This window comes from Sinocyclocheilus anshuiensis, unplaced genomic scaffold, assembly GCF_001515605.1.
Source record: "Sinocyclocheilus anshuiensis isolate Anshui unplaced genomic scaffold, SAMN03320099.WGS_v1.1 scaffold1289, whole genome shotgun sequence".
In the NCBI taxonomy this organism is placed as follows: Eukaryota; Metazoa; Chordata; class Actinopteri; order Cypriniformes; family Cyprinidae; genus Sinocyclocheilus; species Sinocyclocheilus anshuiensis.
The window spans coordinates 434,906-446,857 of NW_015549731.1; the positions used below are offsets into that span (position 1 = coordinate 434,906).

Consider the following 11,952-nt stretch of genomic DNA (forward strand, 5'->3'; position numbering starts at 1 on the left):
TATATATATATATATATAAACCAAGATAATGGCTTATTAAAGACAGCGGAATGCCGTCAGATATGAGTGGTGTTTTACCTGGAGGGATGGTTTATGGATGGCAGGCTGAGAGAGAAGCAGGCACCATCATGATACGCCTCCAGCAACGGCTGTCTGTCCCCAGAGTCATACACACAGTAATAACTGCCACAAAACAAACACAAACACACATTGCTGCTGACAAAAGCATGCTTTACAGAATATAAAAGATGACACAACCTGTTCTACACTTACTGTTGCAGAAAACGTTGAATGAGACCCTGGATTTCATTCGATACAAAGTGCCCTGAATTAGTTACACAGACACATCCAGTCAAAAACTTCACATTAACACTCTTCAGGTTAATGCAGACTCCTAGGTTACCTTGCATGGAGGGATGTTTGTGCATGTTTCCTCTTCAAAGCAGATTGGAGGTGGAAGCACATGACCGTCCTACAGAAATAACACACACATCTGAATCACTGCAACAACAAGCGATCACATTTTGACAATAATTATAAATACAAAGATTGTTTCTCTAAAATGACATGCACTGCTTAATTATGCACAGGTAAATAGGATCAATTTTGATTTCTTGTTAACTTTAAATGTCTGTATTACAGTTGGGAAAGTGCCCAATGACACTTTAGCAACGCGTTCTTGTGGCAGCCAGCCTGGAATCAGGCTTCCTGTCCTTGACCAAATAAATGATTGACTGACTTTATTTCTGACAAACACTAATAATTGTACCGTACATTGAGTCCTGTTAATTCAAAACATTATTGAAAAATAAAAAAAAAAACAGTCTAAGAAGCCTGGGAAATCGCTCCCGAACAGCACTGTCACAAGACAAGTAAGACAAGAGGAAAACAGTGATGCACCTGATCATTACAGCAGCCACACGCACCACAATCACCTGTGCACTCCCAAGTCATTTCTCCTGGTTTTTATTTTATTGTGTATGCAAATACAACAAATGATCTCTGAAATGTGATATAAAATCATTTGAAACAATATTGTGCCAGGTTCATTATAGAATAAATAATTTTAACCCAATTTGCAACACTCACTCTGGGTGGACTGGTTCAGTTTTTAGATTTTAAACGCAAATTTCCCACTGCTGTCACTCACCTACACCCCAACATGTACAAAACACACTATTATCACAAGAAAATAATAATTTTTCACCTAGAAATGGCTTACGGAAACATTCTCTGAACATTAAACTAGAATAAGAGAAAGTATTTTTACTTCAACAGACAGACAAGTTCTCAAATTACTTTGTTAATGAAAGCAATGTAAGTTCAGTAAAAAAATATATATTTTGTGTTGGATGCTGTGACTTTATTGTACATTTATGAATGCAGATGAGTGTATTTAAGCAAAATTGATGACTGCAGTAGGTTATCGACTCAATAGATTATCAGATAAAGCAGGGCTATTCAATTGGCGGCGCATGGGCCAAACCCGGCCCACCATTCATCTTCATCTGAGAGAAGAGTATGCATGGGTCGCACTTGCACCTTGAATTGTTGAATTCTTGAATTTTTGCACTGAACAAAAGGAACTTCTGAAGAGAAATAGCGCAGACACTGGACAAAAAATACTTTGAAAGGCTGTGCATTCAGCTGTGTACGCATGAAAACCTAAGTATACTTTGGGCTTAATGCAACGTTTAGTCCCAGACACCATTATTAAACGGTGCTGCAACATCAAGTGATCGGTGTTTAAATCTGACAAGCACATATCTGTTACAAGCCACAAATCACTCTATTAAACTAGTTTAAAATCAGATGAAACAGCCTCCATATTCCCAACAATGAATGTGCAATGTTTGAACAAGTTAGAATTAAATCCCCAAATCACCATCCTTACAAACATTCACCATGAATGTACTGTAGTAACACTGCATTAACCACGGTGTTTTGGCAGAAATGTCATATATTCACACTGAATTCTAAATTATTCATATATTTGTGTATTAAAATTTATTAGGGGAATAAGGGAATGTCATTCATTTTTGTTATAAAACTATGGCAGTTTCTTTGTGTGTGAGTGTGCATAGTTTTTACCAATATTGTTTTAAAACAAGTACAGTTTTATATAAACCTTAACCATAATCATTGTTACATTTAACTGTGTTAGTGAGGAGGAGCCATGAATGGTTTAACCTCTGGCCACACTGTCAGAATACTTAACCCTATAAAAGTTAGGTGTTAACTTTTTATAGACATTACTGTTGTTAATATCAGTTCTTTTACTGCTGAATATGCAATTCAGTTTAATTTCTCATTTTATAGGTCTCCCACCCCCTTGGCCCACCTCAGATTTTCAGTTCGATAATCTGGCCCTCAAATGAAGCTAACTGAATAGCCATGAAATAGTCTTGGCATTGATGCCCTAATATCCATCAAAAAGGAGAAAAACGGCCAATGAAACCCAGCTTAACATAGCCATTAAAGGGGTCATATGATGCGATTTCAATTTTTCCTTTCTCTTTGGAGTGTTACAAGCTCTTGGTGCATAAAGAAGATCTGTAAAGTTGCAAAGACTAAAGTCTCAAATCCAAAGAGATATTCTTTATAAAAGTTAAGAGTCAACCACACCTACCTAAAACGGCTCGTTCTAACACGCCCCACATGTCTACGTCACGATGTGGGAAGATTTGCATAACGCCGCCCAAATGTTCACGCAAAGAAAAAAGGCGTAACTTTGATTCTCGCTGTAGTATTGTTGTTGCCGCCGCCGCCATGTGGTGAAGGCGTTGTGTGTTTCAGTGTGTAAGCGAAACTTCTTTGTTTGGTCTTCCAAAAGAGGACACGACTAGAAATCAGTGGTTAAGTTGTATTTACAACACTAAATAATGTGTTTTGTGAACCTTAAATCGCATAAACACATTTCATTACACCAAATACACAAAATAATGTTCTTTTTAGCAACATCATATGACCCCTTTAAAATAAAGTTAGTTATGAGAGAAACAGTAATACAATGAAACTGATCCCAGCAGCTCCAAAACAGAGTCGCCTTTACACCTGTACCGACTTCCCACATAGACATAAACAAACCTCATTTTTTATTCTCAATTATTTTTTCTAGTAGGATAAATTTATTCCTGTTTTCAGGAGCATTTCCCATCAACTTCCTTCTTCATTGTAGGCTCTTTGTAATAGGCTCTCTGCAGACAGAGAGTAGGATCTTACCAGTCATTGGCTATCCAGCCTTCCACACTGGCCAAAAACAGCACTCTGATTGGAGCAGGAACACAGGGACGGGGAAAAGATGAACATGAGCAAACAACATTTACTACATTTTACAGCAAATAAATATGTACTGATTTCCCTTGAAATGCCACCATACTATTTCCTGTAGATGTCTTGACATAGAAGAAAAAAAGTGATATTTTTATTTAAACTTAAACTGTCTTGAAAAACAACCTACATTTTTTAAAATTATTATCCATTCAGTTCCCTGTTATGAAGGCTGGGATCAACGTCATGCATAGCAATGCTGCTTTATGGAGGAAAGAAACAAGAGGAATGGTTTGGAAAGCCCCAGAATCAACACAGGATGCAGCTGTCACTGTGATTTGGAGAGAAGGAAGAAAGAAAATGAAATGAAATTCTGGACATGTCAGTCCATCACACACTTGCACATGTGAATACACTTACAACAAATGAACAGAGTGCCATTTAAAAGACAGAAACACCACAATTTATTCAGACAAATACAGAGTTCTGGCATGAAACTCTAGATGGCGCAGTCTGATAGGTCTAACTCAATCTGACCTAAAGACATCATTATCACATGGCACAGCTGATTGGCTCTCTCCTGTATCGGTAGCCAATGAGCTCGCTGCCCAACATTCAAATATATGACTAGTGCTTGCCGTAGCAGTTGCAGCTTGCTTCAGAAACCCTCCACCTTCCCCAGCTCTACCTGTATAGATCTGCTACGAGGTGATTCATGCATGCTATATGGGGGTAATTTCATGTATGTTATATTTGCAGCAGCAATATTTCTTACATGCTCACAGCAGCACGTTGTGGATGTATTGGCAGTAGCAAGTCTCGGTACTCGGTACAGCAGCAGCGTAGCAGATCTATTCCGCCAAGACCAAATACATTAACATTGTCATGTACATTACCATGCCAATCCCTCCGAGAGTTGTCATGACAGAACTCATAATTTGTTCTGAACCACAGTAACTAAATAATGACGGATACTCTGAAGTGGATGAAAGAAACCACAAGCAATGAGTTATGAATGTGTTCATGTTCTAACATCTGCAATGCCAGGTTTTGATGATTATTTTTGATGATCTCCCAGGTATATTAAGTACTATAAGACTGTGTTCAAGGCCCTCCATTATCCACAACAATATTCATAAGCCCCATTATAAGGACTTTTAAAAATATTTTTTACTCACAATTCCTACTTAATACAATATTTTAGAGCTTAGCATAAGCAAAAAATATATATATATTAATTGTAAAAATATTCATTATAAAATAAATCTTCCAACTAATTATACCAACCTCGACCAGTGTCACTGGCACTGACCTGATGTATGTTGTCTGATCTTTGAAGTCATCACACAGAGGGTTCCTGTCCAACCACAGCTCCACCAGCCTGAACCCCTTCACCTTATCCAGCTCTCGCTCTGACTTCAGCTGCAGACAGAGAATGAGAAGACAATATGGCAACACAACAGATACTGAAAGTAAATTCTGTGGAGCTTGCAGTCGAGTAAATAGAAACTGAAGAATTAAATGGGCTAATACTGCGCAACGATAACAAACGATAACAGCAGTGGCTTGAGCATCTCTCACCTCATTATGAGACAGGTTTAGTGACTGCAGGTTAGGGGCTGTGTTCACAAGTTCTGCAATGTCATTCAGCTTACACAGCTTGTTGTTACTCAGATTCAAACACAACAACTAAGACGGATCAAAGAAAGAGAGACAGAGAGAAATGTTACTTCAAACTCTTAATTATTATTATTATTTTTTTTTACAAAGAAGGATTAAATCATAAAGTTAAATTAAAATAAAAACAATCATTATTTATATTAACATTTATTAAAAAATATTTAAAATATTTTATTTTAAAATTAATTTAGAAATGACATAATATTTTTTGGTCAAAGGGGTTCGACTGACCAAAAAGTCTGTGAATGCCTGCCTTATACTAAGTTATTGTCAGTGTTGGGGAGTAACTAGTTACATGTAACGGAATTACGTAATTTAATTACAAAATAAAAGTAATTGTAATCAGTTACAGTTACTAAGAAAAAATGTGAAATTAAATTACAGTTACTTGTGAAAATGTTAAGGATTACAAAGGGGGTTACATCTGATTTTTTTCCCACACACACTCCCACATACGGATTTAATTGAGTTCTTTCATAAGTTGCAGTGACTGCTCTAAAATATGAAACACCAATGTTTCAGAAGTTTATAACATGCTTATCCGATAGGGTACATTTATATGCAAATGAAGATATTTTGCATACAATGTCTCCTTTAAAATAAAAATATTATAATCTTAATTGAAGTGATGAAGGATTTCGAAAGTCTGACAGTTATCAGTGTTGAGCACATATTGCAAGTTTAACTCTGCCTGGTTTACATGTTTGAAAATGATTAACAGTTGAAAACATTAGAAATTTAGAAAAGTAATCAAAAAGTAATCAAATGTAATCAGTTACATTACTTTAATAAAGTAATTAAAAAGTTACACTACTTATTACATTTTAAGTAGGGTAACTTGTAATCTGTAACCTATTACATTTCCAAAGTAACCTTCCCAACACTGGTTATGTATGGTTTCAGAAGACTTCAGAAATATAGGACAAAAGTCATATGAATCAACTTTATGGAAAAGATTGTCAATATTCTGTCAATAATCTCTTTTTGCATTCCACAGAGAAGAGAAAGACAACGTTTTGAAACAACATGAGGGTTAGTAAATGATTTTTAGAATTTTCTGAATTTTGCAATGAATCATGAGCATTCCAACTACAATACATTTCAAAAACAAAACAAAACGTTTAAATATCTAAACTGAGATAATATCATATTTCTAAACATCACACTCCAACAGAAACCTGATTAGGAAATTACTGATGCCATATTCCAAATCACACATATCAAATCCTAAAATGGCACTACAGATCAGGCATGAATCTATCTTCTGACCCTCCTGAAAGTCAGTTCGTCTGTGTTAACAGTTGCCCTTTGCTTTCATTTTAATTGATTATAGAACCACATGTGACACTATTGCTGATCAACAACTATATTCTTTCATCTACTATCATGAATGTGTTAATAAGATAAATAACAAAAGTGTTTTACTGGAATCAGTGTCTGTTTACCCTAGAAATAACACTGCATAGTTTAATGTTTCCACCAGCTGGATGTTTTGATTTCCTATTTTTGTCCAGACATTGTGGCTGAACTTTGCTGGATTAGATGAAGTTACTAGATTTATTCTTCAGTGCTGCCAGATGGAGGAAACAGGTCATGAAACAATGAATACCCTTCCTTTAACACACTTCTCAAATGACCACAGTAAACCATCATGGATCTTAAAGTTACTATGTTATAACATTATTCAGCTGAATGCTTGAATGCCAAGACAATGTAGTCCTGTGTCTTGAAAAAAAAAAGAGAAAAGGCCTAATATTTCCATATTGATGATGCTCAATTGATGACTTCAAAAATATCAATAAATACATTCCATCACGTACAGGTTGATTCACAAAATAAGAATGAAGATTTTTCAAATTATATACAGTATGCATCAGCTTTAATGTACTTATCAAAATAAAAAAGCAGTCAAATTTCTTCAAAGAGCATCAATTAACCGTCTGCAAAGGAGTGAAAAGGTGTGTTCAAATATTCAATTTAAAGTCAAATAACTTTACATAAACAAGTTTATAAATAAGCCTTATCACAAAATCTGTCATTTCTGTCGCTGTTTGGATGTAATAAAACACTCACAGATGTAGAAAAATACATCTGGGTCATGTTTGCATTTTCTTCTGTCACTGACCATAATCCTAACTTTAAAATCAGGATTAAGCATAAAATAATGTGTTAGAATTATTAATACATGTGAAAATGGGCTGAGAACTGAACAAATAGTTGTAATGTGGCTCAGAGGGAAAGGACAGGAATCATGTCTTTATGGTAGTTTTGCTAGTGATTATGGAATAATGCAAGACTTCTTCACGTTACAAATGATTGTCGAAAGCAAAAATGCTACAAAATTTTGTCAGAAAGTGTGACATGTTCAAGTAAAACAGACACTACTTTTGAAATCAGCACCCAAAATTAGTAAAAAACAACTACTGGATTTCATTCAGCTAAGGTTACAATCACTATTATTTATGTTTAGGTTAATGATCTGAACAAACTCTTAAGTCTTTCCTCTGAGATATTCTCCTGTATGATTTTGATCACAGCTTGCATGCAGTTTTTTCGATTCAAGTTCATCTCAATATTACAGGAAACCAAGTCTGATGGAAAAGAGTAAAATATATATATATATTTTTAAATCATTTTGAAAAGCTCTCAATGAAATTTCTGACAAATGGGTAACTGTGGTAATCTTGACTTGGGACTTTGTGCAGTGTCAGGGTTTTGGTTATTCAAACAGTATAGTTTTACCTGGATCAATATGGATGCTGTTCAGATCGAGAGACTTCTGGGAACCGTCAAAGCGTTTGGACATGCAATGCTTCACAAAAAAGAACAGCTACAGTTAAATGCAACAGCTGCCACCTGTAGACCACAAGTGTTACTGCAACAAGAAGCAGCTGAAGGTCAAACCTTTAAACGCTCCAGATCTTGTGGCTTCAGCTCGCTTTGGAGGAAAGGGGGACTGGAACAACAGTTCATAAACACAGCCACCTGGAGAACAAGAAACATGTCAGCCCAGTTTACAAGACAGAAAACAGTAATGAGAACGAGATGTTTTATTATAGATGAAACGGCACCGTCTCTTTTCCCTTCACTGTCCGTGACTCTTCGTGTGAGCTTGAACAGAGCACTGGCAGCTGCAGCATCCTCCAGATAGAAATAAACTTTATGTCCTTCTATGGAGTACAAGACAAAAACACAGAGAGACACAGCCAGCCATAGATGTAACATATCAGTTGACAATAATGTACTGGTGATTCAGTGATTTAACAATTCAATGACAAGTTAGTTAAAAAGTTAACTCATGTATTTGTGAGTATGCATTTATATATCACCTCAAAATTAAAAGAAAAGAATATTAACTTTTTTGAAAGAAAAAAAAAATAAAAGAAAAAAATAAATCCATTTTCTGTGTTAAATGTTCTTTATAGTCATTAAAATAATGGCAGAAAATAATAATGATCCTAAGAACAGGCTTCATTTTCTGCAACAAAATATTAAGCAATAATTATTAAAATTTTCTTTTAATTTTGGGGTGAAATATGACCTGGAGTTTCTTGACAGTTTATGAGGACAAACAATGTGGTTCAGCTAAACTGACTAAATCATCATGATCACTTACGTATAATGGAATAAACGCAATGGGGCAGAGATTCTGTAGTGATGTTAGAAGCCATTTCTTATCATACATTTTTCCATATGGGATCTGTAAAATAAAAGTAAATATTTCAGATGCAATAAACCTGTCACGTTGCACACACACACGAGGGACGAGGAGACGCTGGAGAATATGTTGACAAGACTTTATTTGCACCAAGGAACCAAGGGAGACGAACACAGGAAGACGTTCACACGAAGACGTACAACAGCGGACCGAGAACTTGGGACTGGGAACACATTTTATACACACACAGGAGGAGGGGATGACGAGACACACCTGGGAGCAATAAAACCAAGGGAAACACCTGGGACAAATGAAATAAACTAATCAGGACAGGAACAGGAAACTAACCAAATAAGGGCATGGGAAGGCACATGGGGAGCAGGACACACACAAAACATGGAACAGAGTCTGACAAAACCAGTGCTTCCCAACGTTTGGGGTGGGGTTATAGGGATGGGGGGCGTGTGCAATCCTCACTAGGGGTCACTCTAGATCACTCTAGTTTTAGGGTTTCAAATAGGGACGGATCCTGAAGGATAGTATTGTTTAATATTTCAATTATCATTAAAGTCCCCCTGTAGTCAAATATTTTATCCCTTAAAACTTATTAACTTGTGCCCGCGAGCATATGCGTGTGAAGTGCAGACGGGAGAGGTGGGTCTGACTCCGGGCTACTTTTACACTGTTGCCACTGGTTATAATGCAAGTTAGCGGTTCTAAATTCACATTAAACCACAGCTTCATGGGTTTTTTGCTTTAATTTATTTTTGGTTTTGTGCTGGTATTGGTATATTTTGCATGCTAGTGATAGGAATCGATCCCTTGACGTGATTGGTTATTGGTTTGTGATGTAGCAAACCGAGGGCTGTTTCAAACCGTATTTCTGGGTCAGCCTTTGGGAAACTACAGTTTTAAGGAGAAAATACTCAGAAATGGTGTTGATTAATAGATTGGCACATGGTTTGTCTAAAGGCATAATAAAAACACCATATAGACAAATAAACAACATAAAAAACTTGATTTTCACTACAGGGGGACTTTAAAACAGTATTTGATTACCACAATTTCAAAAACTGACAGTAAATGCTGTCAGACAGTAAGCAAAGTTAGCAGCAGTCTCACTATGCATGCAATGTAGATTCTGTTTTGTGTGAAAATATGGTGGAAGGCACTGAAAGGTTTTACAGCCGAGAGCTGAGGGAAATTATATGAACCTTGGAGGAATTATATGAATGTATTGCTGAGGAAACAGCTCTATTTCTGCTGTTCCATAACCGCCACCTGCTGACAGACAGTGGATTTACATTTTCATTTAGCCTGTCTTCCATTTTTATTCAAACCAATGCAAAAATCAGACCAAATTGATTATATACACAATCAGCATGGCTTGTGTGCTCCCGTTTAAATCATGAAATATGTATCGGAATAATATTGTCAGTGTTATGGACCTGTCTGTGTGTGTTTTTGCTCCCTGTGACCCAGTTTCTGTCTCCCATTGATTGTGTTAATTTAATTCCAGGTGTGTCTAGTTCTTCCCCCAATTATCCTATGTTTAAAAGCCCTAATCCTTTCAGTCAGTGTTTGTCGGTTCTGAACGTCAATCTATGTGTTCCTGTGTCTCCTACGTACCCCTTGTGTTTGGATTATTAAAAGACTGTGGTTTGAAGCTATCTCCGTGTCTCCTCGTTCCGTGCTCCAAGTGAAGTGTGACAAATATAACATTTTGCTTTGAAAACACCTGTGAATTGTACATCAGTAAATCACAACAACATGGGCATTGCTATACATACAGGTTACAGGGGAAGTTATTATACACAACTATTCGAAGCTTCCGCTTTTCGAACACAGAAGTGTGAAAAAGGTAAATTTTTTTGTCAAAACTTTATTTTAACATGTAATACATGTTATTAGATAACATGTTATGCAACACCCAACCAACATTTTTTGTTCATTTAAAATCAGTTGTCAGTGGTGTAATGTAACGAAGTAATAATACTTCGTTACAGTACTTAAGTATTTTTAGGCGTATCTGTACTTTACTTGAGTTTTTATATTTCAGGGAACTTTTACTTTTACTCCACTACATTTCCTAATTAAAATGTATACTTTTACTCCGATACATTTCCCCGAAGCATATTCGTTACTTACTACAAAATAAAGTCAGAAGAACACGGACTGCAGGAAAGCAGGTTTGACGAATCAGTGGTCTGGCGTCTGCAAGTTAGACTCCTAAAAAACACCTTTGCTCATGTGCAAACAAGCGCGCGCACAACGGAGGTCGATTTCATTTTCCACTCAAGTTGAGTCTGGGGTGTGCGATATACAGTATATCTGCGATAATATGGTAAGTGTTGTTTTAATGATGTGCGATCTGACATTATCAAGTATATCACCAAATCACACACACAGACTCAAGAGTGCACACGCGTTGATTTATTAGTCTATTAAAATTCAAAATTCAAGGCATTCTAAATTGTAGACGGCAAAAATGCTTCTGTATGCTTTTTATATTTATATAATTTAATAAAGTTAACTTAAAGGGGTCATATGATGCTGCTAAAAAGAACATTATTTTTGTGTATTTGGTGTAATGAAATGTGTTTATGCGGATATTGCTTGTTTTTGCTCAATTTTGCCAACGAAAATAGTTGAGCTTTTGAAAATGAATCAGCTTTTTGAACGAATCGGTTGAATAAATGATGCAGTGATTCACAAATTAACACAGTCAAATGCTTTGTTGCTGAATGAATCAGTCGTTTGAATGAATCGGTTGAATCTCAATGACTCACTCATTAACAGTCACTTGCTAACACCTACTGGTGGTTTTAATTTCACATTTTGACTATTTTTTCATGTTTTTAAATCATTTCAAATATCAGTATTCAACGTGTTGGAATGCCAAGTACCGGATGAAGTGCTTCTTATTCTTACCAAAAATGGAAGAAAGAGTTAAAACTGAAAACTGACTTGCTACTCAAGCTGTGTATGAATGAATTTTTTTTTAATATATATATTTATTTGCTTCTTTTCCATTTTGCATTTACTTGTACTTTTACTTTCAATACTTAAGTATGTTTAAGCATGAGCATTTATATATATATATATATATATATATTTTTGCTTCTTTTCCATTTTGCATTTACTTGTACTGTTACGTTCAATACTTAAGTACGTTTAAGATTAAAAAATACTTTTCGTACTTAAGTACAATAAATATCACATACTTTAAGACTTTTACTCAAGTAATATTCTAAACGTTGACTATACTTTAAGTCATTTTCTGGTAAGATATCTGTACTTTTACTTAAGTATGGCTTTCAGGTACTTTATACACTTTATACACC

At 35.7% G+C, this 11,952-nt stretch overlaps 1 pseudogene; it reads right to left on the reverse strand.

The window, feature by feature from the left end:
* LOC107660814 (nuclear RNA export factor 1-like) overlaps positions 1-11,952 on the reverse strand; it is a 20,470-nt pseudogene that overhangs the window by 1,361 nt on the left and 7,157 nt on the right.